At 37.6% G+C, this 26,347-nt stretch overlaps 2 long non-coding RNA genes across 2 annotated transcripts; both read right to left on the minus strand.

The window, feature by feature from the left end:
* Nucleotides 1–631: 631 nt before the first annotated feature.
* LOC110910187 lies at nt 632–3,654 on the minus strand. Its single transcript, XR_002575927.2, has 3 exons — nt 3,321–3,654; nt 2,286–2,375; nt 632–827 (listed from the first exon to the last, which is right to left on the minus strand). It is a non-coding gene; the product is annotated as an uncharacterized LOC110910187 (long non-coding RNA).
* Nucleotides 3,655–6,147: 2,493 nt separating this feature from the next.
* LOC110910188 lies at nt 6,148–8,946 on the minus strand. Its single transcript, XR_002575928.2, has 3 exons — nt 8,839–8,946; nt 7,804–7,893; nt 6,148–6,345 (listed from the first exon to the last, which is right to left on the minus strand). It is a non-coding gene; the product is annotated as an uncharacterized LOC110910188 (long non-coding RNA).
* Nucleotides 8,947–26,347: the final 17,401 nt, after the last annotated feature.

Consider the following 26,347-nt stretch of genomic DNA (forward strand, 5'->3'; position numbering starts at 1 on the left):
AGCTCTGCCTTGTTGTAAGTATTATAACCCCCGGTTACGTATTAGTTACTCTGCCCGATTGATCTAGAGCTCCGTAACGCATGTCAAGGCTCTGCCTGACTCAGTCGTTGGAATTCTGTCTCAGGGGTATAACTAATGTAAATTGGGTTATCTTACTAACACGGCCAATCCATGTCATAGGCACCTTCATTTCCATACTGTAGGCCATGGTTACAAATACATTGAAGTCGCCGTGACTGTTGTCTCTAACGTCGTTGCTTGAAACGGAGTCCTACGATCTTTTACCATCCAAGTCCATCTTTTCACATTCGGTGCCACGTCTTATCGCGCTACTCATCGTTTATGTCCTGATTGATTCGTAAGAGTTGATTCCCATAAGTCGCTGTCTAGGGTTAGGGATTCGGTTGAAGTCAATCTGCTGGTGTTCATTTCCGGTAACCAGGGCCGTTCTAATTCGGAGGTCGGTAAAATACTACACTCATCCTCTTGTCCATCAATCTTGCAAGTCGATTGAGTAATTCACGGCACGCTGCTAGCGTGTTGCAGAAGTGATCGAACTCGGAAGCTGTAACACCCTAACACGTAATTAGCGAAAGTCGCAGCGGAAGTTCGTGCCATAAAAATTCTTTCATTATAAACCTTACGTCTTACTTGAAAGTTCACTTTTATAATAACTCTTTTATATCAAATACGAAAAACTGACTCAGTTATAGAATAAATCATAGCTTATGTATAACAATTTACATCCTTAGACAACCCCGTACAATCCCTTAAGTGACTCGGTCTTTGATCTTTATTCCTTGACGATCCTCCGTGACCCGCACAACCTGCATTCACCACATACATTCAAAGACATTAGCACACAATGTATAAACAAGATCATTCGTATACACTTCACATCTCGTTCTTTATCAAACTTCAAGCATTTCATCTGCGTATCCATTTCCTGGCGAGGCATCATGAATGTACCTGCATTACTTATCATTCTCAAGGTACACCATTAATAACGTTAATCCTCAATGTGTCTAAATCATACACATATATGTACTTACATACCCACATACATATACACCTACATACGTACATACACTCATACATACCCTTATACATACCTACATACACAACTACATACTTACATATCCTTCCTACAACTAGGCATACATACATACACTCATACATTTCATTAAGCATAACTACATATCCTACTACATACGTACACTTGGAGTTATAAACATACATACGTGTATGCCTACACACATGCTTACATAACTTCTACATACGTATACAAATACATACAAACACACAAACTTGCTTATCTACATATGTACATACTTTAACGAACACGTACTAGATCACGCGTACCTCTTATATATCCATACATTATTAACGTGTGCCTTAGACTTAGCTTTATAGCCCATAAACATCCAAGGAACCTTCAAAATCATGTTTAGAAAGTCCGCCGTAGTCCACGGATATCAAACCGAAGCCCACGGTAAATAAATCAACTTAAATAACAAGATTTCAGCTTTTGGGACTTGGGAAGGCCGTCACCGACGCCCCTAGGGCCGTCGGCGACGGGCCTTGCATTTACCCGTAGCCCAAAAACCCGTAGACAGGTAATTAACCCGTCAGCACAAAAACTGATTTTCTAGAGCCCGTCGGCGACGCCCCCATGCCCGTCGGCGACGCCCTCTAGATTTTGCATTTTTCTGCAGCTCCGTTTCGTCGTCCGTACGCACTAAAACGCGCATAACTTTTGAACCGTTTACCCGTTTAACCTCCCGTTTCTTCCTACATGCTTGTAAATTCACATTCTATCATATGAACTTAAAATCCCATATCCGGATTAAGGAAATTCTTAACTTACACTATCGGCTTATTATTCACTTATGAATTATTCGACCCGTTATGGGTATTTATACATTAAAAGGTCTATAACATACAAAACCCTATACTTCACTTTCATACTAGACAAAGACATTACTCTAATCGAATAGCTCACTTCCAAATGACTTTTAAGGTCGTTTACCCGAAATCCCCACCAAGGGCGTTTTTGTCAACTTTGCCCCATTATTAACAACAAGCACTACCTTGCATAAGCAACCAATCCTACTACCTAGTTACGATTCTTAATCACGCATACCTTGCTCGGATCAAAGCTGAGATCCGTTTAATACTTCATCAATATCATACCATTTGTTCCTATTCGACCTCAATTACCATACCTAGTTAAGTTGCATATAACTTTACATAAATAACTAAGAAGTGATTACGGAATCACTTACCTTGAGCGTCCATTTTCGCATTGGCTTCCTTGTCCCCTCTTGACCCGTTAGTCTTTCGTGCTTGAGTCCACGTCCACATGATCCCTAATGCTTTCATGTTACCGCAATCACATCCTTGTTAGTGTACACGATTTCACATATAATGATCATATCAAAAGCGTAACTCACATTTGACTTTCATGATCAAGTCTAATAATCATAAAGCATACATCCAAAACCACATCTTTCTAGACTCATGCAATCCATCATGTTAACGCATAAAACACATATTAATTTAGCACCTACCATACGACACTATGTACATTTCGTACTTATGATGCTAAAGTACTTACAACCACATGATCACATAATCATACTCGCATACACATTCTCTTACATATACTTTCACATATCATACACCTTCGCTCTTAATCACCTTGATTCAAGCACATCTAATACAAGGTGAGCATTACACCATTCAAGCACAAGGTACAAGCTCCTAATGCATAAATTTGACCAACATATACTTTCAACCCGAATTCGTATACGAGTTCCATCTAAAGCATATTTTTCAAGTTAGTAAACTACTACTTTTATCACAACCGCTTTCTATACATGCAAACTTACAATTTTCATACAATTTCACTTTCTAGCTTCACCTAGTCATTTTATCAAACACTTGGTGTGCGTACAATCTACTATGCATAGTTTACAACTAGTTCAAGCATAGCCTTTAACTTCTAAATTCTAATCACCAAAAGAGTGTTCAAAATCACATTCCATTCTTACAATTCACCCTAAACTAACATCACAAAACCCATTTCAAGCTAGTAACAAATACATCAAACAAGGATTGGACATGGGTAGAACACCCATGTCGCTACTTCATTCAAAATTGTGGGTTTCTTCTTAAATCATCAAATTAGTTGGAATCATACATAATACACGTTTTATATAACGATTCTAACACATAATCACGCTTAATTTCATACCAATTCGTGGATTAATCAATAACCCACTTCATACAAGATGATCAAATCATAAATTGGAACTTACCTTATGATCAATACACTTAGATTAAGTTGTACCTAGCCTCATGCATTCGATTTCTTCTCAAAATCAGGTTCAATTTTTGAGTTCTTGTAAGTAGTTGAAGAACAAGGGTTTCCCCTTGTTCCTGATCATTCTCACGCACACACACACCTTGTGTGTGTTAGATTTTTGTTTTAATAAATTAACTTCCAAGTTTGGCACTCTAAGTCCCTCAAGTTTTAACTTACTATCATATATGCCACAAGTTTCATCATTTAGCTTATCTAATAGGCATTTAACTAGGTTTATTAACTTAGTTATTGTATCTCATTTTATTAAACATGGCAACATGCTAACGAATTTAATAATTCGAATTTTGGGGTGTTACAAGTCTACCCCCCTTAAAGAAGGTTTCGTCCCCGAAACCTTGCTCGTTCTTACCAAACCAATTCTACTCTTACCCCTTTCTAGTTGTTCATCCACAATACTTATGTCAGATTTTGCTCCAGAGCTCTTATTAGTGTCTTTTACTTTATAATGCTAGCTCCTAGCGCATACCATCACTAGCGTTTCATTCATTGGATTTATTTCAATTGTATACAATTATTAATCGTACAAACCCTAGTCTATGGCTTATTTCTAACTTCCTATTTAAACATATTACATTCATATATTTACTAATCGAAATAAATCGATTATTTCATACTACTCATACACCATATGCTATCTTTTATTTTGTTCACTATGAGCCATCCTAAACATTCCATTACTATCATTACTTCTGATTACCTTTAAGCTCATAGGAGGGGTCGGTATATTACCATACGCATACTATAATCATTCAAGGACTTATTATTACAACTAAAATCACCCTTCTTAAACTTACTTGTCCGTACATAAATCACAAAGACTAAGCATTATTTCCATGGTTACTATTGTTATTTATGTCATGCATATCTTTTCTACAATGTCTTGTTCAAATGAACATGGCCAACAAGCCGAGCATCAAGGTTAGCATTTCTTATCGATACTTGTCGTTTCTTATATTCTATCAAAATTTCCACAGTTACTAGCATTCAATTTCAATACCACCAGTCGATCATTACAAACATTTTGAAATTCACTCTACATTTTGCATTACGGTTTGTGTGTGTATATGTATATATATATATATATATATACATTCTATCCTGACACACCCATCTCTAGTCGAGTACTAACCTCCTATTAAAGTTACACCCCTTTTTATACATACCTCTCGGAAGTAGATTCCATTGATTTGTTATCCATACCTTACGAAGATCATTCCTTCCCGATTAGTGACATTACGTGTCCATTCATCAAGCTCACCTATGAGTACAAAACTTAACATATCAAAACATTAACTAATGAGTCCAAATGGCAATCGCCATCTGACCCGCATGACCCGTTCATCACATCACCTCATTTATATATCAATACTTTCTCAATTCCTTCTTAAGACATTAGTGGGTTAGACCTATTTATAACGGGTCAATACATGGCCATTTCTTATTATATCATTCTTTTTATTTATATATACATACGTGTCGAGGTACATGTTTGTACTTCTTTTCAATTCAGATATGCTTACGATCTCATCACTTCATTGTTCCAGTGTTTTCTTGCAAACACTTGCCTTCCCGTTTTAAAAGTTAGTCATAATACTTATTTCGCTTACAATACTAATATTTTAGTTCCATTTGCTCATATACTTTCATTTCCTTCACACATTCAATTACCCAATTAAAGGGGTAATGGCATATACTCTCATAATGAGATTCAAGCATACCGCTTACGACCCGGTCACATCAGGTTAACTGCTTTCAACATAAATCTTTCGTTCTATCCGTATAACGGATTGAACTTCATACATTCGTTATTGCATTCGCGACCACCCGTTCTAAACGGATGGTACCTTATCCTTACTCGACTTGTTCAACTTGAACCTGTCGACTTGCATAGCTTATCATAGCATTCGCTATCATAACCAAATCCGCAAGGGATTTGCATCATTCTTATCTTTCATTCCTTGAATCCGTCTCGCGGATTCAAGCATTGCATTCGCATATTTCATTCCTTGAATTCGTCTCGCGGATTCAAGCATTGCATTCACATCTTTCATTCCTTGAATCCGTCTCGCGGATTCAAGCATTGCATTCACATCTTTCATTCCTACAAGGTACTCTCAATCCCCCGAGAGTCTTACTACCCATTTCACCCACACGCCTAGCTGCTACCAAACTCTATCAGACATACCTGTAATAATTATCACGGTCTCACGAATGTCATACGTTTCTTGTGTACTGGCCAGGTACACATTCCACGTACTAGTTTCGTGCCTTCGTGTAATTGCCACCTTATGTCGAAGAATTTAGTTTCGGCTCGTGTAACCTTTTCAACTTATTTATTATGTCGTTATTATATTTTGCTAAAAATTTTCTTTCACTTGCTTAATTATACCATTTCATATGCCCACACGTTAGGTTTACGTACCTGGGGTCAATTCGCCTTATTACTTGCCTTGATGTCGGTCCTAGACCGCATCCGCGGATCATCCCTTCCAAACAATTGCGCTTACCCTTCACATAACATACTATTAATTTCCTTCAATTACATAAGCTAATACATACTTACATTTGCTTTTGCCTTTAGGCCTTGATCGAGTCTTGGATTGTACGGGTTCCTTATCATAAGAGCACACAAGTTTGAGTTCAAGTACTTACTTTCTTGTACTTGATTCTCTCAAACCAGGGCTCTGATACCAACTTGTAACACCCTAACACGTAATTAGCGAAAGTCGCAGCGGAAGTTCGTGCCATAAAAATTCTTTCATTATAAACCTTACGTCTTACTTGAAAGTTCACTTTTATAATAACTCTTTTATATCAAATACGAAAAACTGACTCAGTTATAGAATAAATCATAGCTTATGTATAACAATTTACATCCTTAGACAACCCCGTACAATCCCTTAAGTGACTCGGTCTTTGATCTTTATTCCTTGATGATCCTCCGTGACCCGCACAACCTGCATTCACCACATACATTCAAAGACATTAGCACACAATGTATAAACAAGATCATTCGTATACACTTCACATCTCGTTCTTTATCAAACTTCAAGCATTTCATCTGCGTATCCATTTCCTGGCGAGGCTTCATGAATGTACCTGCATTACTTATCATTCTCAAGGTACACCATTAATAACGTTAATCCTCAATGTGTCTAAATCATACACATATATGTACTTACATACCCACATACATATACACCTACATACGTACATACACTCATACATACCCTTATACATACCTACATACACAACTACATACTTACATATCCTTCCTACAACTAGGCATACGTACATACACTCATACATTTCATAAAGCATAACTACATATCCTACTACATACGTACACTTGGAGTTATAAACATACATACGTGTATGCCTACACACATGCTTACATAACTTCTACATACGTATACAAATACATACAAACACACAAACTTGCTTATCTACATATGTACATACTTTAACGAACACGTACTAGATCACGCGTACCTCTTATATATCCATACATTATTAACGTGTGCCTTAGACTTAGCTTTATAGCCCATAAACATCCAAGGAACCTTCAAAATCATGTTTAGAAAGTCCGCCGTAGTCCACGGATATCAAACCGAAGCCCACGGTACATAAATTAACTTAAATAACAAGATTTCAGCTTTTGGGACTTGGGAAGGCCGTCACCGACGCCCCTAGGGCCGTCGGCGACGGGCCTTGCATTTACCCGTAGCCCAAAAACCCGTAGACAGGTAATTAACCCGTCAGCACAAAAACTGATTTTCTAGAGCCCGTCGGCGACGCCCCCATGCCCGTCGGCGACGCCCTCTAGATTTTGCATTTTTCTGCAGCTCCGTTTCGTCGTCCGTACGCACTAAAACGCGCATAACTTTTGAAGCGTTTACCCGTTTAACCTCCCGTTTCTTCCTACATGCTTGTAAATTCACATTCTATCATATGAACTTAAAATCCCATATCCGGATTAAGGAAATTCTTAACTTACACTATCGGCTTATTATTCACTTATGAATTATTCGACCCGTTATGGGTATTTATACATTAAAAGGTCTATAACATACAAAACCCTATACTTCACTTTCATACTAGACAAAGACATTACTCTAATCGAATAGCTCACTTCCAAATGACTTTTAAGGTCGTTTACCCGAAATCCCCACCAAGGGCGTTTTTGTCAACTTTGCCCCATTATTAACAACAAGCACTACCTTGCATAAGCAACCAATCCTACTACCTAGTTACGATTCTTAATCACGCATACCTTGCTCGGATCAAAGCTGAGATCCGTTTAATACTTCATCAATATCATACCATTTGTTCCTATTCGACCTCAATTACCATACCTAGTTAAGTTGCATATAACTTTACATAAATAACTAAGAAGTGATTACGGAATCACTTACCTTGAGCGTCCATTTTCGCATTGGCTTCCTTGTCCCCTCTTGACCCGTTAGTCTTTCGTGCTTGAGTCCACGTCCACATGATCCCTAATGCTTTCATGTTACCGCAATCACATCCTTGTTAGTGTACACGATTTCACATATAATGATCATATCAAAAGCGTAACTCACATTTGACTTTCATGATCAAGTCTAATAATCATAAAGCATACATCCAAAACCACATCTTTCTAGACTCATGCAATCCATCATGTTAACGCATAAAACACATATTAATTTAGCACCTACCATACGACACTATGTACATTTCGTACTTATGATGCTAAAGTACTTACAACCACATGATCACATAATCATACTCGCATACACATTCGCTTACATATACTTTCACATATCATACACCTTCGCTCTTAATCACCTTGATTCAAGCACATCTAATACAAGGTGAGCATTACACCATTCAAGCACAAGGTACAAGCTCCTAATGCATAAATTTGACCAACATATACTTTCAACCCGAATTCGTATACGAGTTCCATCTAAAGCATATTTTTCAAGTTAGTAAACTACTACTTTTATCACAGCCGCTTTCTATACATGCAAACTTACAATTTTCATACAATTTCACTTTCTAGCTTCACCTAGTCATTTTATCAAACACTTGGTGTGCGTACAATCTACTATGCATAGTTTACAACTAGTTCAAGCATAGCCTTTAACTTCTAAATTCTAATCACCAAAAGAGTGTTCAAAATCACATTCCATTCTTACAATTCACCCTAAACTAACATCACAAAACCCATTTCAAGCTAGTAACAAATACATCAAACAAGGATTGGACATGGGTAGAACACCCATGTCGCTACTTCATTCAAAATTGTGGGTTTCTTCTTAAATCATCAAATTAGTTGGAATCATACATAATACACGTTTTATATAACGATTCTAACACATAATCACGCTTAATTTCATACCAATTCGTGGATTAATCAATAACCCACTTCATACAAGATGATCAAATCATAAATTGGAACTTACCTTATGATCAATACACTTAGATTAAGTTGTACCTAGCCTCATGCATTCGATTTCTTCTCAAAATCAGGTTCAATTTTTGAGTTCTTGTATGTAGTTGAAGAACAAGGGTTTCCCCTTGTTCCTGATCATTCTCACGCACACACACACCTTGTGTGTGTTAGATTTTTGTTTTAATAAATTAACTTCCAAGTTTGGCACTCTAAGTCCCTCAAGTTTTAACTTACTATCATATATGCCACAAGTTTCATCATTTAGCTTATCTAATAGGCATTTAACTAGGTTTATTAACTTAGTTATTGTATCTCATTTTATTAAACATGGCAACATGCTAACGAATTTAATAATTCGAATTTTGGGGTGTTACAGAAGCTAAGGCGTCAGTATGTTAAGTTCCAGCAAACAAAGATAAGTGAGAAAGGTATAAACTAATCATTCGACGTGGCCGCATCCAACTCAGGGACGTTCTTACAAGCACCTAACATTCTACACGGTTCGCTAGGCGTTCAGATGGGTGTTCAAGTAATACTCGATAGCATCGGGATTCGTAAGGATTCAGGGAAGAGTGAGAAGATCACGTTTGAATAGGATACAATCACTGCTATAACTCCTATAGGTTTGTTACGTCTCTCATTGATTAATTAACAAGACATAACCCCTTTTTCACTTGTTATGGCTCACTGGGACTCACATGCACCCCACATTATTATTATGTGTGCACCCACAATAATATTGCGATTTGCATGCTCATCTCAGTTCCTCCTAACTCGTGTCAAATGGTTCCTCCAACTCGAATGCCAAATAGAGGTTATCAAACGATAAGATCACAGAAACTCAAGGACTATGGCATACTATCAACGCATCATAAAGTAAACAAGCAATCCATGCTATCATGCTATAGTGACGAGTGTGTGTTCGTATGCTACGTCATAAACAAATGTGTACTAGTCATGTAATGTATGCAACGAGTGAGAAAGACGAATCTTGCAATCTGGAGCTGAGTGTCATGGTCGTATTCACGTATTCAGAACTGTTAGGTTATAGTCTGGTTTTACAAAAACGTTTTAAAACCCAGTTCACTATAACCAGTGGCTCTGATACCAAACTGTCACACCCCCAAAATACCACATGCAGAAATACCACGAGGCGTGTGATGTTCCAGGATCTAGCCACCAATCACATTGAACTCAAAATATATTTAAATAAAACTTTCATTCATTAACATGAAGTGTTACAAAGCGTTACATATAACTCATTGCATACAGCGGAAGCATAACTCATTTGTTAAGTGTTTTATAAACCACATGTGCAAAAACCATTAGACTTGTATTGCAATTCCATGTATCTCGACCCATGACCACTCCAGCCTTCCAGACAGCAAGTTCCCAACACTATAACTCTATAGACCTGCAAGCATGCAGACAAGTGTGTCAGACGACGCTGGTGAGTTCAAATTTTGTTAACACGTTTTAGTTACCAGATATGAGTATAAAACAGTTCAATGATTTGATGTTGTTATTAACTCGATTACCGCAGATGGCTCCAGATTGTTTGCCCAAACCCCAATGCTCTATCATACATTGGTCAAGTGGTTAAGGTAATTAGTTCACTACTGTCCTCCCCGGTATGGTGTGAGGGTGCCACACCTAATAGCGCTGTCAACTAATAACACCGTTGCCTCCACGGCAACCAATCGGCATATGTAAGGGGACTTAATGAATGAAATGAGTGTAATAACCAACATCCCAATAACCCGATGTTCCTCCCCGGAACGATTACCAGATGTCCCTCCCCGGGACGCATGCTTGGAAAAAGAGCAGTGAACTCACCTTAGATTTGCTCGGTATGTTACGTTACGTTACCCGTTCCCAGTTGGTCAACCAAACCCTACCGTGGTTACCAAGAATAGTCAGTTTCACAATCACATCACGTATCACATAGCAAACATTTAGATTTCACACACGTTTGCAGCACATGTTCATGTTCCAACAGTGGTTACCAAAATACCCGTTTTATAACAACTAAGTCACGTATTTTTCATAGACTGCAATAGCTGCTAACACCACAGAGGATCACAAGTATTCGGATCATAACAAGTCTATATGCATAACAACATGTTACAGATAAGTTAACTACTCACAACAGTTAACTCAAGACTAACGTTGTCATCATGCAATCAAATAGAGTTTTACAAGTACAAGCATCTATCTTCATATACATCATAATCTATTAACATGCAACATAGAGTTTATTCACATAATTAGCCATATCATCATTATCATCAAAGCCTACTGTTCACCCCCTTCACCTTCTCGGCGAAATACCACAGCGATGAAAAACTAACTTCGTCGAGGCCACATGTGACGAAACTCCACTATTTTTCGTGGGTTCCGTGCGACGAAATATTCTTATGTTTCTTCGAAACCATTTACACAGAAGTATCACTATGTTTCGTCGAAACCAATTAGACAACCTTGATCTCATAACAACAGGTATCAGTTACATATTTCACAGTTTCCCAAGTCAGATCAATTAACACTTTTTCATTATGAACGTGTGCCCTAACTGTGAATCAATATCAATTCCTTTTAAACATGGCAGTTTCCATTCAACAAGCAACTATGCTAACCCTAGTTTCTCATGACACATACAAATCACAGTAACCATTGATTTATACTTTCCAATCATCATCAATCTATGTATAACCATATCCTTTAACAGTTCCGTTACGGAAATCAATCTCATATATACAATAAACCTAATCAATCATCATCCATTCAAACATCAAATACACTACACATCGAATCATACGATTGGTTATAATCATCATCCAGTTCTCAATTAACTTGTAACCCTAATACTCATACGACTTATCGCTACACAAGATCACATATCAAACATAAATCCAATAAACGATCAAAGCACTAACCTTGATATAAGATAAAATAACAGTGCATAAGATTGGAGGGTTTCGAATGGAGGGTGGTGGAAGACTACCGCCGGTCGTCAATAACCTCAATGTGGTGTGCTCATGGGTGGAGTGTCGAAACCCTATTTCTAATATACAAGGTTATAGCGAACTGGGCCCTACTGGGCTTCTACATAATATGGGCCGAGAATCCCTATCGGCGAAAGATGCTTATGGACGAAACACCTATTTCCTCGGGCTCCAAAATGACGAAAATCATCTTTCGTCATGAAGGGTTATTCGTCAGATTTGATATCAACGAAGGACTTTCGTCACCGAGGGTTTATGTTGAGGAACCATACACAAAACAACCCTACATAACAACACCGTAATCATTTATCAATATTCAGTCACACAAACTACACATGCCGTACTACAAAGCAAACTGTTAAAACAAGATTACGAACAAGAGAAGCATAGGCAAGGATCTTGGATTCTCAGGTTGTCACATCATCCCCAACTTGAAAGAAATTTCGTCCCAAAATTTGATAAGTAAACCAAAGGTGACGCGGTAAACCAAAAGTAACACAAAGCGGCAAAGTGTTAAATTTGGATGACTGTGGATTTTCCTCGGGTACCACATCATCCCCTACTTGAAAGGGAATTTCATCCCGAAATTCGCCAATGATGTCAGAAGTTGATATAACTGTTTGAAGTGCTAAGGGTACTAGGGCTTACTCCAATCATTGCGTTCCCACGTGAACTCCGGTCCACATCTTGAGTTCCAACAAACTCTCACGATTAAAATTCGACTGTGTTAACAAACCTTGACTTCCTGATCCATGTTTTCAATGGGTTCCTCAACAAACTGCAGCTTGTCTAACGAAGGTATCACAAATGTTTCTTTGGACAAACGCTTCTATAGATTTGAGACATAATGACATCGTGAACGTTTCCCAATTCGTCAGGTAACTCGAGTTTGTGAGTATGTCATCGATTCGTTCCAGAAATCTAAATGTCCCAACGCATCGTAAACTATGCTTGCCATGTTTTCCATTGTGTACCGCACCCTCCCAGGGTGAGACTTTCGATTATGATACGTTCGCCTACAGCGAACTCCCAGTGTTTCCTAAGCTTATCAGCTTTCCTGACGGTCACGCGTTGCTACCAAACGATTTCCGATCTAGACCATCTTCCAAGTGGTTCGAGTACAATCCTAGATCTGTGATTAGGTTGTCACCCACCTTAGTCCAACAAGGAGATTGGCATTACCGTCCCCACAATGCCTCACAGAGCTGTCCGAATACCAGAATGGTATCTGCCGCAGTAGAACTCCTCCAGAGGTAAGTGTTCTTACGATCTTCGCTAAGTCAATCCCGCACATGCTCGCAGCATGTCTCCTAGCGTCAGATGGGTTCGTTTACTCTGCCCATTTGTCCTATGGCGATAAGTAATGTTCATGTCTAGACGTGAACCAAAAGTGTTGTATAATGCCTGTCATAAACCAGGTATCGATCAAAATCAGAGATAACAGAAGTTGGCACCTCGTGCCTAAAAACCGCCCTTCACAGGTAGTTACTCAGAGGATGCGAAGACTCGACAACCTTCCTTGTTTGCAAGAAAGCGTACTGATTACATGAGACAATCAACGAGCACCCAAGTGATGTTATTTCCGTTCTGAGTTTCAGGTAGTCAAGTGACAAAATTTGTGGCAGTCTGTTCCCATTTCCATATGGGTGTTTCTGGTTGCTGATACTCCACCTTGACTTTTCCACAAGTCAAACATCATTCACAAAAATTGCTAGGTGGGCCTTCATGCCCGATCACTAGCGCAAGATTTATAGATCCTAATATCTCCCATCAAAACCTAGTCGACTAGAATATCGAGGCCGGTGTGCTCTGCTCAACACGAGTTCCCTACAGTTGTCGTATAATGAGACCCACATTCGTTCCATGAGGTAGCGGATATCGTCCGACTTGCTAAAAGTTTCTCTTCCATGCCCCGCATGGACCCAGCTTGAAAATTTCTTCCTTCAGTGCTTCGGGTTGAACAGAGCGTGTCTGATCAGGTAGGTTAGAGTCGACAGTGAGTTGCAATGCTCGTACGCGTTTAGGTCCCGCAGTCGAAGTCATTCAAAAGTTCCATCCAGCGATTCCATCGCATGTTTAGCTCCTTTCAAAACCAGGGTACACGGGAGGCTCTTGTGATCGATCTAAGTAGTGCATTTGGTATCGTCCAAGTAATGCCTCCAATTTAAATCCAAAGACTGTGGCTTCCACTGCAGGTTGTGACTCGTGCAATTCTTCTTGTAAGTCTACTACGTAAGCTATCACCTTCTCGTGTTGCATCGGCGTGTACCTAGGACTCTGATTCGAACCAGCACGGTATACCACTAGGTCACCCGCACCCTCGGGTAAAGACGATGCTCAGTGCATTGCAGAGTTGGGATTCGAAAGCTGAAAAGACGTCCTCCTGTTTTGTCTTCCACGAACACAGCACCCTGCTGTGCTAGAGAGATTGAAGCTGCGCGATCTTCGATAATCCTGTGATGAATCTGCGATAGCATCTAGTGAGATCAAGAAACTGCTGTATCCTCGAAGGGATCTTTGATGTCGATCAGTTTCTAACAAAATGGGTCCTAGCGAGATCCACGTGTATTCCCACCTCGTTGTTTATATGACCAAAAATGTACCTCTCGAAACCAGAAGTTACCTTACATCGCGCGGAGTGGCTCCTCCCTCAGGAGCTCTAAAATAGGATACATATGCCGCCCATGTTATTCCTTTCTTCTGGTAATGATTCAAAACGTCATCAACAGACACGGTTGATTCTTGTGGTCCATAAAGTTGCGGGTGTGTTGATTCACTAAATGATCATGGTGTTCTAAGAGCATTCTCCCCTTGGGACTTCCATCTGATGATAGTTCGCTCGTTAGTTAACCCTCGAATGGAAGTTCGACCCTCGCAATTGGTCAACAGGTTGTCAATACATGGTCGAGACGAACGGTTCTTGACTGTCACCTTGATGAGTTTTTGATGATTAGTACACATGTCCAACGATAAAGCTTATCTTCACGGATATAATCGGGCTCCCCGAAGCGAAAAACTAGGTCCGATAAAACTCCTGTCCAACAGTTCCTGAAGTTGATTAGGCAGTTCCTGCGACCTTCCTGATGTGTGACAATAAGGAGTACTAGTAATAAGGGCTGCTTCTGACATGATGCCGATCTGATAGTCCACCTGACAATGTGAAGGTAAACCTGATAGTTCTTCTGGTAGCACATAGGGAGAAATCATGAACAATTGGTGGATCCTCGATCCTCTTTTCCTTAGCCATAACATCAGTAACGAGTGCTAACATAGCGGGGTAATCCTTCCGTGGACACTTCTAGCCTTCATTACTGAATTGATGCTAACCTTTACACCACTCGGATACTTTATGACAGAAGACAATTTTCTCCTCACAGGGTATATCTGCGCGGTATCTGGATAACCAGTCCATACTGACCACTGTATCAAAACTATCAAGGGTAGTAGAAAGAAGGTCGATGTCGAACACTTGTCCCACAAGGTCGATTTTGCATCCCAACGAACATATGAAGTTTCAATTGACTCACCATCAACCGATTCCACAACAGGTTCGGTTTCAAGAAATATTAGGGCTAAGCAGAATAGAGACGAAGCGATCAGCTACCCATACAAGCTACCATGCTGCTATAATCCTGGTGTCGCCCACGCCAATCCTAAATGCCCCTCCACGAGCATCATTCCCAGTGCTTTTATTGTCGTCGTTCTCTTGGTTGTTGTCGTTTTGATTCTAACAACGGCCAATCCATGTCGTAGGCACCTTCATTTCCATACTGTAGGCCACGGTTACAAATACCTTGATGTCACCGTGACTGTTGTCTCTAACGTCGTTGCTTGAAACCGAGTCCTACGATCTTTCACCATCCAAGTCCATCTTTTCACATTCTGTGCCACGTCTTATCGCGCTACTTACAGTGCTGGTAGTCTCACATTCCACACTATAATCTGTTATCATCGCTTATGTCCCGATTGATTCGTAAGAGTTGACTCCCATAAGTCGCTGTCTAGGGTTAGGGATTCGGTTGAAGTCAATCTACTGGTGTTCGTTGCCGGTAACTAGGGCCGTTCTAATTATGAGGTCGGTAAAGTACTACACACATCCTCTTGTCCATCAATCTTGCAAGTCGATTGAGTAATTCACAGCACGCTGCTAGCGTGTTGCAGAAGTGATCGCACTCGAAATCTAAGGCGCCAGTATGCTAAGTTCCAGCAAACGAAGATAAGTGAGAAAGGTATAAACCAATCATTCGACGTGGCGGCATCCAACTTAGGGACATTCTTACACCTAACATTCTACACGGTTCGCTAGGCGTTCAGATGGGTGTTCAGGTAATACTCGATAACATCGAGATTCGTAAGGATTCAGGAAGGAGTGAGAAGATCACGTTTGAATAGGAGACAACGACTGCTATGACTCCTATAGGTTTGTTACGTCTCTCATTGATTAATTAATAGGACAGAACCCCTTTTTCACTTGTTATGGCTCACTGGGACTCACATGCACCCCACATTATTATTATTATTATTATTATTATTATTATTATTATTATTATTATTATTATTATTATTATTATTATGTGTGCACCCACAATAATATTGCGATTTGCATGTTCATCTCAGTTCCTCCTAACTCATGTCAAATGGTTCCTCCAACTCGAATGCCAAACTGAGGTTATCAAACGATAAGATCACAGAAACTCAAGGACTATGGCATACTATCAACGCATCATAAAGTAAACAAGCAATCCATGCTATCATGCTATGGTGACGAGTGTGTGTTCGTATGCTACGTCATAAACAAATGTGTACTAGTCATGTAATGTATGCAACGAGTGAGAAAGACGAACCTTGCAATCTGGAGTTGAGTGTCATGGTCGTATTCACATATTCAGAACTGTTAGGTTATAGTCTGGTTTTACAAAAACGTTTTAAAACCCAGTTCACTATAACCAGTGGCTTTGATACCAAACTATCACACCCCCAAAATACCACATGCGAAAATACCGCGGGGCGTGTGACGTACCAGGATCTAGCCACCAATCACATTGAACTCAAAATATATTTAAATAAAACTTTCATTCATTAACATGAACTGTTACAAAGCGCTACATATAATTCATTGTATACCGTGGAAGCATAACTCATTTGTTAAGTGTTTTATAAACCACATGTGCAAAGACCATTAGACTTGTATTGCAATTCCATGTATCTCGACCCATGACCACTCCAGCCTTCCAGACAACAAGTTCCCAATGTGATAACTCTATAGACCTGCAAGCATGCAGACAAGTGTGTCCGACGACGCTGGTGAGTTCAAAGTTTGTTAACACGTTTTAGTTACCAGATATGAGTATAAAACAGTTCAATGATTTGATGTTGTAATTAACTCGATTAACGCAGATGGATCCAGATTGTTTGCCCACACCCCAATGCTCTATCATACATTGGTGAAGTGGTTAAGGTAATTAGTTCACTACCGTCCTCCCCGGTACGATGTGAGGGTGCCAAACCTAATAGCGCTATCAACTAATAACCCCGTTGCCTCCCCGGCAACCAATCGGTATATGTAAGGGGACTTAATGATAGAAATGAGTGTAATAACCAACATCCCAATAACCCGAGGTTCCTCCCCGGAACGATTACCAGATGTCCCTCCCCGGGACGCATGCTTGGAAAAAGAGCAGTGAACTCACCTTAGATTTGCTCGGTATGTTACGTTACATTACCCGTTCCCAGTTGGTTAACCAAACCCTACCGTGGTTACTAAGAATAGTCAGTTTCACAATCACATCACGTATCACATAGCAAACATTTAGATTTCATACACGTTTGCAGCACATGTTCATGTTCCAACAGTGGTTACCAAAATACCCGTTTTATAACAACTAAGTCACGTATTTTTCATAGACTGCAATTGCTGCTAACACCACAGAGGATCACAAGTATTCGGATCATAACAAGTCTATATGCATAACAACGTGTTACAGATAAGTTAACTACTCACAACAGTTAAGTCAAGACTAACATTGTCATCATGCAATCAGATAGAGCTTTACAAGTACAAGCATCTATCTTCATATACATCATAATCTATTAACATGCAACATAGAATTTATTCACATAATTATCCATATCATCATTATCATCAAAGCCTACTGTTTACCCCTTCACCTTCTCGGCGAAATACCACAGCGACGAAAAACTAATTTCGTCGAGGCCACATGTGACAAAACTCCACTATTTTTCGTCGGGTTCCGTGCGACGAAATATCCTTATGTTTCGTCGAAACCATTTACACAGAAGTATCACTATGTTTCGTCGAAACCAATTACACAACCTTGAACTCATAACAACCGGTATCAGTTACATATTTCCCAGTTTCCCAATTCAGGTCAATCAACACTTTTTCATTATGATCGTGTGCCCTAACTGTGAATCATTATCAATTCCTTTTAAACATGGCAGTTTCCATTCAACAAGCAACTATGCTAACCCTAGTTTCTCATGACACATACAAATCACAGCAACCATTGATTTATACTTTCCAATCATCATCAATCTATGTATAACCATATCCTTTAACAGTTCCGTTACAGAAATCAATCTCATATATACAATATACCTAATCAATCATCATCCATTCAAACATCAAATACACTACACATCGAATCATACGATTGGTTGTAATCTTCATCCAATTCTCAATTAACGTGTAACCCTAATACTCATGCGACTTATCGCTACACAAGATCACATATCAAACATAAATCCAATAAACGAGTCAAAGCACTAACCTTGATATAAGATAAAATAACAGTGCATAAGATTGGAGGGTTTCGAATGGAGGGTGGAAGACCGCCGCCAGTCGTCAATAACCTCAATGTGGTGTGCTCATGGGTGGAGTGTCGAAACCCTATTTCTAATACACAAGGTTATAGCGAACTGGGCCCAACTGGGCTTCTACATAATATGGGCCGAGAATCCCTATCGGAGAAAGATGCTTATGGACGAAACACCTATTTCGTCGGGCTCCAAGATGACGAAAATCATCTTTCGTCATGAAGGGTTTTTCGTCATATTTGATATCAACGAAGGACTTTCGTCGCCAAGGGTTTATGTTGAGGAACCATACACAAAACAACCATACATAACAACACCGTAATCATTTATCAATATTCAGTCACACAAAACTACACATGCCATACTACAAAGCAAACTGTTAAAACAAGATTACGAACAAGAGAAGCATAGGCAAGATATTGGATTCTCTGGTTGTCACATTCGCGCTGTGAGGTAGATTGTCTACATGGTACTTTATTATTACAGTCAGAAAGCCCGTGAGGGAATCCTCTAAACCGGTAGATTAACAGCTCTTAGGTTTCCATAGGTCTCTTCTAAAAAAGGGGCAAGAGTCCTCTAGGTTATACTTTAAGCTTAGTATTTTAAGATCTCGGTTTCCACGATAGTTCCATAATCGATAGAGGTTGTCACACATGTGTAGGATTCTGACCTAGGTTGTGTGTTTTCATCATCTGATCCAGGCCTCAGTCTAAATCCGTGTCCGTGTCAACTTTAGTTAACTTTGGTTAATTTTAGTAGTTTGTTAGAACCCCCCCCCCCTCCCTCAAAACAACAAAATAATTAGTTGAGTTAGTAGTAATCGAATCTAGTGTTCGTAATCAGGAGAGTCTCATGGGTTCGATACTTTGGACTTACTTAAGATTTACTACATTGACCGTAATCAGTACCCCCCCCACACACATTCAACCCGTTTTCTTTGAAGTTTAATTATTTCAATATTTGTTTTTACCATTGAACTTGTTAATGATGAAACATAACTCGAATTGGTGTCTTCTTAACTGAATGGATTGAAATAGTAATCTCTAAGTTACTGAATGATTGTTAGAATTTAGATATCTTATTGAAACTAATGGTTGCAGGGATTATGGCAGCAGCTAGCGGGAAGTTAGATGTGCTACTAAAGAAAAGTGTTGGTATTACAAAGGCGAATGGATTCACCAATGTCATGTTAGCAGGATCACCGCATAGGTATGGCAACAATGTCAATGGCATCCAAAGCAACGGAACTAACAACAACAATCACTTGCATGTTTAAAAGAAGAAGCTAATAATCCGCCAAGGGATTTTGTTTTATTTTGGTTTTTTGAGTTGAAATTTTGTATGGTAATGTTGGGGTCTTTTTTTTTCATTACAATTTACAATTTTAAAAAAATAATTTTGTATGTTTCTTATTTACTGATCATTCACGATATGTTCTTTTCCTAAGCCGATGTATCACACGGCTTTGCTAAACCTAATAATTAATAAAGAAACGAATAATACTCGACCAATCTCTCAATAAGATTATCCATCTATACTATATTTTAATGCATAAGTGAAGGGTACAACCCTGAAATAACAGTAAATAAATCTTTTAAACATTCATTACACTTTAATACCTCATCTTAATTACACTTTAATCCTCTCATCTTTAACCAAAATATGATTAATTAATTAGTAGTTACACGTTATCTCACTTATAAAAAACTAACTATCCCACGTTTTTAAACGACCATAACTTTTACGTACGTTAATAAATTTTTTTAATAACACCATAAAAACGAGTTTTTAATTCTCTTTAATTTGAGTATAGTATTACTATAGTTTTTTTTTTAAACAAAAAAGATGATATGATATGTGATTAACAATTTTTTGGGTTGAGCAATAACTGAATCGCTAACGAAAATCAGATGAAACCCAACAGAAATCAACCAAAAATAAATTAACTTATTATCCAAAAAACGATTAGTTGAAAACCGAACCGAACCGATCCGATTATTCATATTTATATATATTTCTAGATTTTATAACTCTGGTTCATTCATGTATTTCATATTTATACCTTCATATCATGTATTTATATTTCCATTTCCATTTCATGTATTTATACATCCATTTCATGTATTTGCACCTCAATTTCATGTATTTCTAAGCAAACGTTTTAGCCCAATTTTGGTTTTGGCTATTAAATGAAATTAGACGGACCGAATAAAAAACCGTTAATCTAACTAAATAAACCAAACTGATTAACCAAAAACCGATTAGTTAATAACATAGACTAGCCAATAACTTTGGTTCAGGATAATAATTGAACCGACTGAACCATGCACACTATAATGAAATGGACTAACACATGATAGCACTTATGATGTATATCCAACACAAAAATGCTACAATAAATTGAATACGAGTAAGAAAACCATAAGAAACGAGTACTGCATTGTAAGGTGTCGCCCCCGCCGTATCGCGCAGTTACCAGTGTCATAAAATTATGACTAAAATTGTTTGTATGACCAAATTAAAAAATAACCAGTTAACAGAACATTTTAAAAATCGTTAACTTAATACAACTAATGAACTAAATATTAGTAACGTAATGACACATCAACCTAACAATCAACTGAATATAACATGACATGAAATCATGAATCAAGGTGAATATAACATTACATGAAACTAATTAAGCAATGATGTTACGAGGAGATGTAGGAATCATGTTAGGTATACGTTTGTTAGTTTGAATATTACGTTGATGGATCATTTTCATGTCAATATTATCAATCTCGGTGATAATTATTTCATAAATCTTCTATACTATATAACTAGAATTACCACCCGCCGCAATGCGGCGGTGATTCATAATCGAGAAAAAAATAACTAAGTCGATCTCTGATTCGCACGTTGCGACAGACCTATCAAACGGGAAAAATAGACGTACTGCGACGGAATGTCAAACAGGAAAAAATTAGATGAAAAACGTTCAACCTCACACGCACGTTGCGGCGTGTTAGCTCGGAAATTTAAAAAGACACGTTAAACGGAGAACTTATGAAAGATGAAAAGTATATAAGAGACTAAAGTTGAAAGTAAAAAAAGTGTTGAGATTAAATTGCTAAAGATGAAAAGCTTTGGGTTGAAAGTAAAAAAAATTAAAGGAGTTAAATTGCAAAAGATGATAACTTTTGAATTAGAAGTAAAAAATCAAATTAATCAAAGTGGTTAAAGTACCAAAAATTGAAACTTTAGACTTAAATTGCCAAAGATTGAAACTTTAGAGTTAAAAAAGAAATCACTTTCAGATTATGAAAACAAAAGAGATAAATAGATTTAGTTAAATTGATGTTTAATAATATTATTATTATTTAATAAAAGAGATAAATAAAAAAATAAGGGTGATAAATTACCAGAGAACGACACGTGTCAAAAAATGATTTTTGTTGAATTAGAAGTGAAAAATCAAATTAATCAAAGGGGTTAAAATACCAAAGATTGAAACTTTAGACTTAAATTGCCAAAGATTGAAACTTTAGAGTTAAAAAAAGAAATCACTTTCAGATTATGAAAACAAAAGAAATAAATAGATTTAGTTAAATTGATGTTTAATAATATTATTATTATTTAATAAAAAAGATAAATAAAAAAATAAGGGTGAGAAATTACCAGAGAATGACACGTGTCAAAAAATGATTTTTGTTTATTAGTACAGAAAGATAAAAGAAAACCAATGAATGGACACATGTCATTCATTGAAGCCATCTATTTTTATAGATAATTAATATCAATTAAAAAATAATTATAAAATTAAATTTAATATAAATTTAAACAATTTGTATAGGAGATAATATAATATTTTATAATATTTATAACTTTGTTATAGTTTCATTCTTATCCAAAAATTTTATCAAATTTTATCTTTATCCTTTCTTAGCCCTTACGTTCAGAAAACGCAATTTTTTAACCACTTAACTTTTTATGAACTTTGTAAATGCCACTTTGACTCTCTCAAGAGTTTTTGCCTGGACGATATAAATTCGATTTACATTACGCTTTGATTCAATCGCAATGCAAATACACGATATATTGAGTTCAATCGGATACGTCAAAACGTGTGTTTTTATATGGTTAACACATCACATAACGCTTGGATTAATCCATTTGATATAAATTAATATAATGTAAATGATTTATTTATTTTATTAAACTAAAGTAGTTAAGTGTAAAACCTATTTAAAAAATGTTTATAAGGGGTAAACAGAAATATTAATCAATGTTTATTGGCTCTATACTTTTATTTCTGTGTTCAATTCTCAACTCAAATACGGTAATCACTATGTTTACTTGACATTTATAAGAACCATCATCGCAATCACCCCATCCATCGTATATCGAGTATATGCATTAGTTTTTTAAAGATATTACTACACAAAATTACATTTATGCAACTCGTGTAATACACAGAGTTTTTTTAAAAATATAACTTTTTTATTATGTAGTATATAAAATTAGATTTATACAATCAATATAATACATAAGATTTATATAGATATAACTTTTTATTATTTGGTATATAAAATTACATGTGTTCAACCCGTATAACACCTGAGGTTCTTAAAAACGTAATTTTTTTTCATTATTTAATGTATAAAATTAAATTCACTCAACCCGTACAATACACGGGGTTCTCAAAGTATTACTTTTTTATTATTTAATATATAAATTACATTTATTCAACCCGTATAATACACGGGGTTCTAACCTAGTAGGAAACATAATTTAAAAACATTAAGTATAATAGCTTTATTCTAGGCTATCCAATATTATTGTAAGGGGAGGAGGGGTGGTCACTAGTGATAGATTTCTATCACTCCCACTATCCAATCAAATCATGTCATGTCATCACCTAATATTCTATCACTAGTGATAGAAATGTAGGGGGTGGTATCACTAGTGATAGAATTCTATCACTCTCAAATTTTTTTAATTTTCATTTTAAAATTAGAAATTAACAATAAAATACTAAAATATAAATTTTATTAAACTTAAAAAATAAATTACATAGCAAAATAAAAAAAACAAGTAAACATTGGAAAAAAAAAAAAAAACTAAACGGGTGGCATCTCCCAACCCCACTTTGCGCAAATCTCGCGCTTTTGTTGAATGACAATTGACTTAAACGGTTCGTCGAGATGGTTGTGCTTTTCACACAAGATTTTTAAATCACTTTGTCTTTCAATCGTCTTCAAGTGTTCCTTGTACGCCTGCTCGCATTCAACTTTTAGGGACATAATTGTTTCTTTTCTTTGTTCGGCCTTCTTGAATTGGGTCATTTTCTCCTCTTCGATTCTGAAGATCGACTCCGCCACCGCTTCCTTCCCTTTGCTTGACGATTCACCACCTCTCCTGCGTCGTGGCCTTGTAGGTGTATCTTCTTCAACGGGGTTGTCAACGGGTTGATCGGGTTCGTCAAGGGGGTCGTCATTTAAGTTCATTTCGGGTAAGTTATCCAACGCGGAAGTCGTGTAGTTCCCCGAATCGGATGTCTTTGATCTTTTCGAACCTCCTCGTTTTTTTGGAGCCGTAGGACCACGCATGTCAACCAACTCAACGGGGACCCACTTCGGGTAATGTCTCGCAACTTCCCATGCCCCCACGTGTGGAAAAGTCCTCTTTTTGTACAGTCGGCAATACTCTTTGGTGGCTTGTTGCATGATTGTCGCCTCGCTCGCTCCACTTTGTGGGTTTCGGTTCTACAAAAAATATAAAAGGTTATGTTTTTTTTTAAAAAAATCTGTTTTTAAAAAACTGTTTCTGTTTTTCCCGTTCAAATCCGTCCACTTCGTCGTCATTTGGTCCATGTTTCGTATCCTTGCACCGGGAAGTTGCCTAAAATGATTAATGACTCGTCTCCAAAACGCATCCCTTCTTTGCTCGTTGCCATGTTTCCTGCTCTCCGAGATGTGCAAATACGCCTTCACCAAAGACACCTCCTCCTCGCTCGTCCACACTTGTCGGACGGTTGGGACGATTTCTTAAACGTCATCATTTTCTTCTTCTTCCTCTTCCTCTTCATCCTCTTCCTCCTCAAGACTTTGTTGTGGTTCACGATACGCGTTTGCAAAATGATGGATGAGGGTGTTGTGTTCTAGTAGTGGGTCGAGTGTGTGGGGTTGGGTTTGATACGTTTGGGGTTGAAATTGGTGAGGTTGAAACGGTGGGACGAAGGGTTGGTTTTGGTACGTTTGCGATTGAAAGGGTGGATATTGTTGGGTTTGAAATGGTGGATATTGTTGGGTTTGAAAGGGTGGGACTTGGTCGGGTTCGTCTTGCAACCTAAAGCGCGTCGGCTCGCCAAGATTCGCTCGAACGTTGGGTCTTACGGGATTTTTCTTCGTACCTGAACCTCTTTTTTTCGAACCCCCACCTCTCTTGCTTGAACCTTCCATGTGTGTTGTAAAATTATTTAGATTGATATATAAAATTTTGGAGTTAAATTGGAGAGTTTTTTGATTTATTTGAGTGGGGGAATGATTTATATAAAAAACCTCTCAAAAAATTAAACCCCAAACGGTCATCTCATTCTTCAAACGGTCAAAAAATCAAACGGTCATCTCATTCTTCAACGCGTGATGTGTTTAACGCGTTTAACTTATAACGCGTTATAAACTTACCGGCGACGGTGTTCCGTTATCCTTTCAATCGTGATCGGGGTGGTATAACGGACCACCCCGTGTCCTCTAAACATATACATTTAATCTGAGTATAATCTAATACAACATTAATTATTATTATATTAGAGCATGCACAATGTAATGGGTTCGCAAATCTCTACACACTTTCATCTCGTTGATGTTGGAAACAGGGCCGGCCTGAAGGGTGTGTGGGATGGGCGACGGCTTAGGGCCTAAACCCATCGGGGCCAAATTTTTTTTGTTTTATTACACTGTAAAGCTAGAATATATACATAATAAATCGGAAAAATACCATCTTAAAGCACTTGGTTTGGTGGTTTGAAAGTCACTTTAATAATAAGAAGACACGGGTTCTAATCGTGGCATCCTCATTTTTGTTTTTCTTTTTCTTTCTTATCTATTTATTAAACGAAAATGACATTAATTGCCTAATTTTTTCAAGTTACCTTAAATGATTGGTGTTGATTCAAATGGCATTAATTCATTTTCATATATTTATTTTTTATATATATATTCTTTTTAAAAATGTATATTTAAGGGTCCCGTATTTTCTGTTCGCACATGGCCTAAACATTTTCGAACATTTTCGGAGACAGCCCTGGTTGGAAAGTTAGAATAATGTGAATAAAATTAATTTAGTGAAATAAGTAACGAGACTTCTTATGGTGACAAACTTTTAAGTAGAGTTTTTATGTGACTTGATTAGTTTTTATTAGAGTTTTACGTCTTTAATTAAATTAAATTACTAAGTGATGGTTTTATAAGAGTTTTGCTAGTTTAAATATTTGTGTGTTACACGGGTGGTCTCACAATAAATTATATTATTTAACAGTGTTTGACATAAACTTTTAAATGAAAGTCCGCTCCATTACTAAGATCAATGTTTTCGTTGCCGATATGAACCCTAAATTCCCACCACAACTTAAATGCGCTAGTATGATTCAAGAAAAAAAACGTGACAAGATCTAAGGTACCAACTTAGCAAGAC

The sequence above is a fragment of the Helianthus annuus genome, chromosome 15 (assembly GCF_002127325.2).
Source record: "Helianthus annuus cultivar XRQ/B chromosome 15, HanXRQr2.0-SUNRISE, whole genome shotgun sequence".
Lineage (NCBI taxonomy): Eukaryota > Viridiplantae > Streptophyta > Magnoliopsida > Asterales > Asteraceae > Helianthus > Helianthus annuus.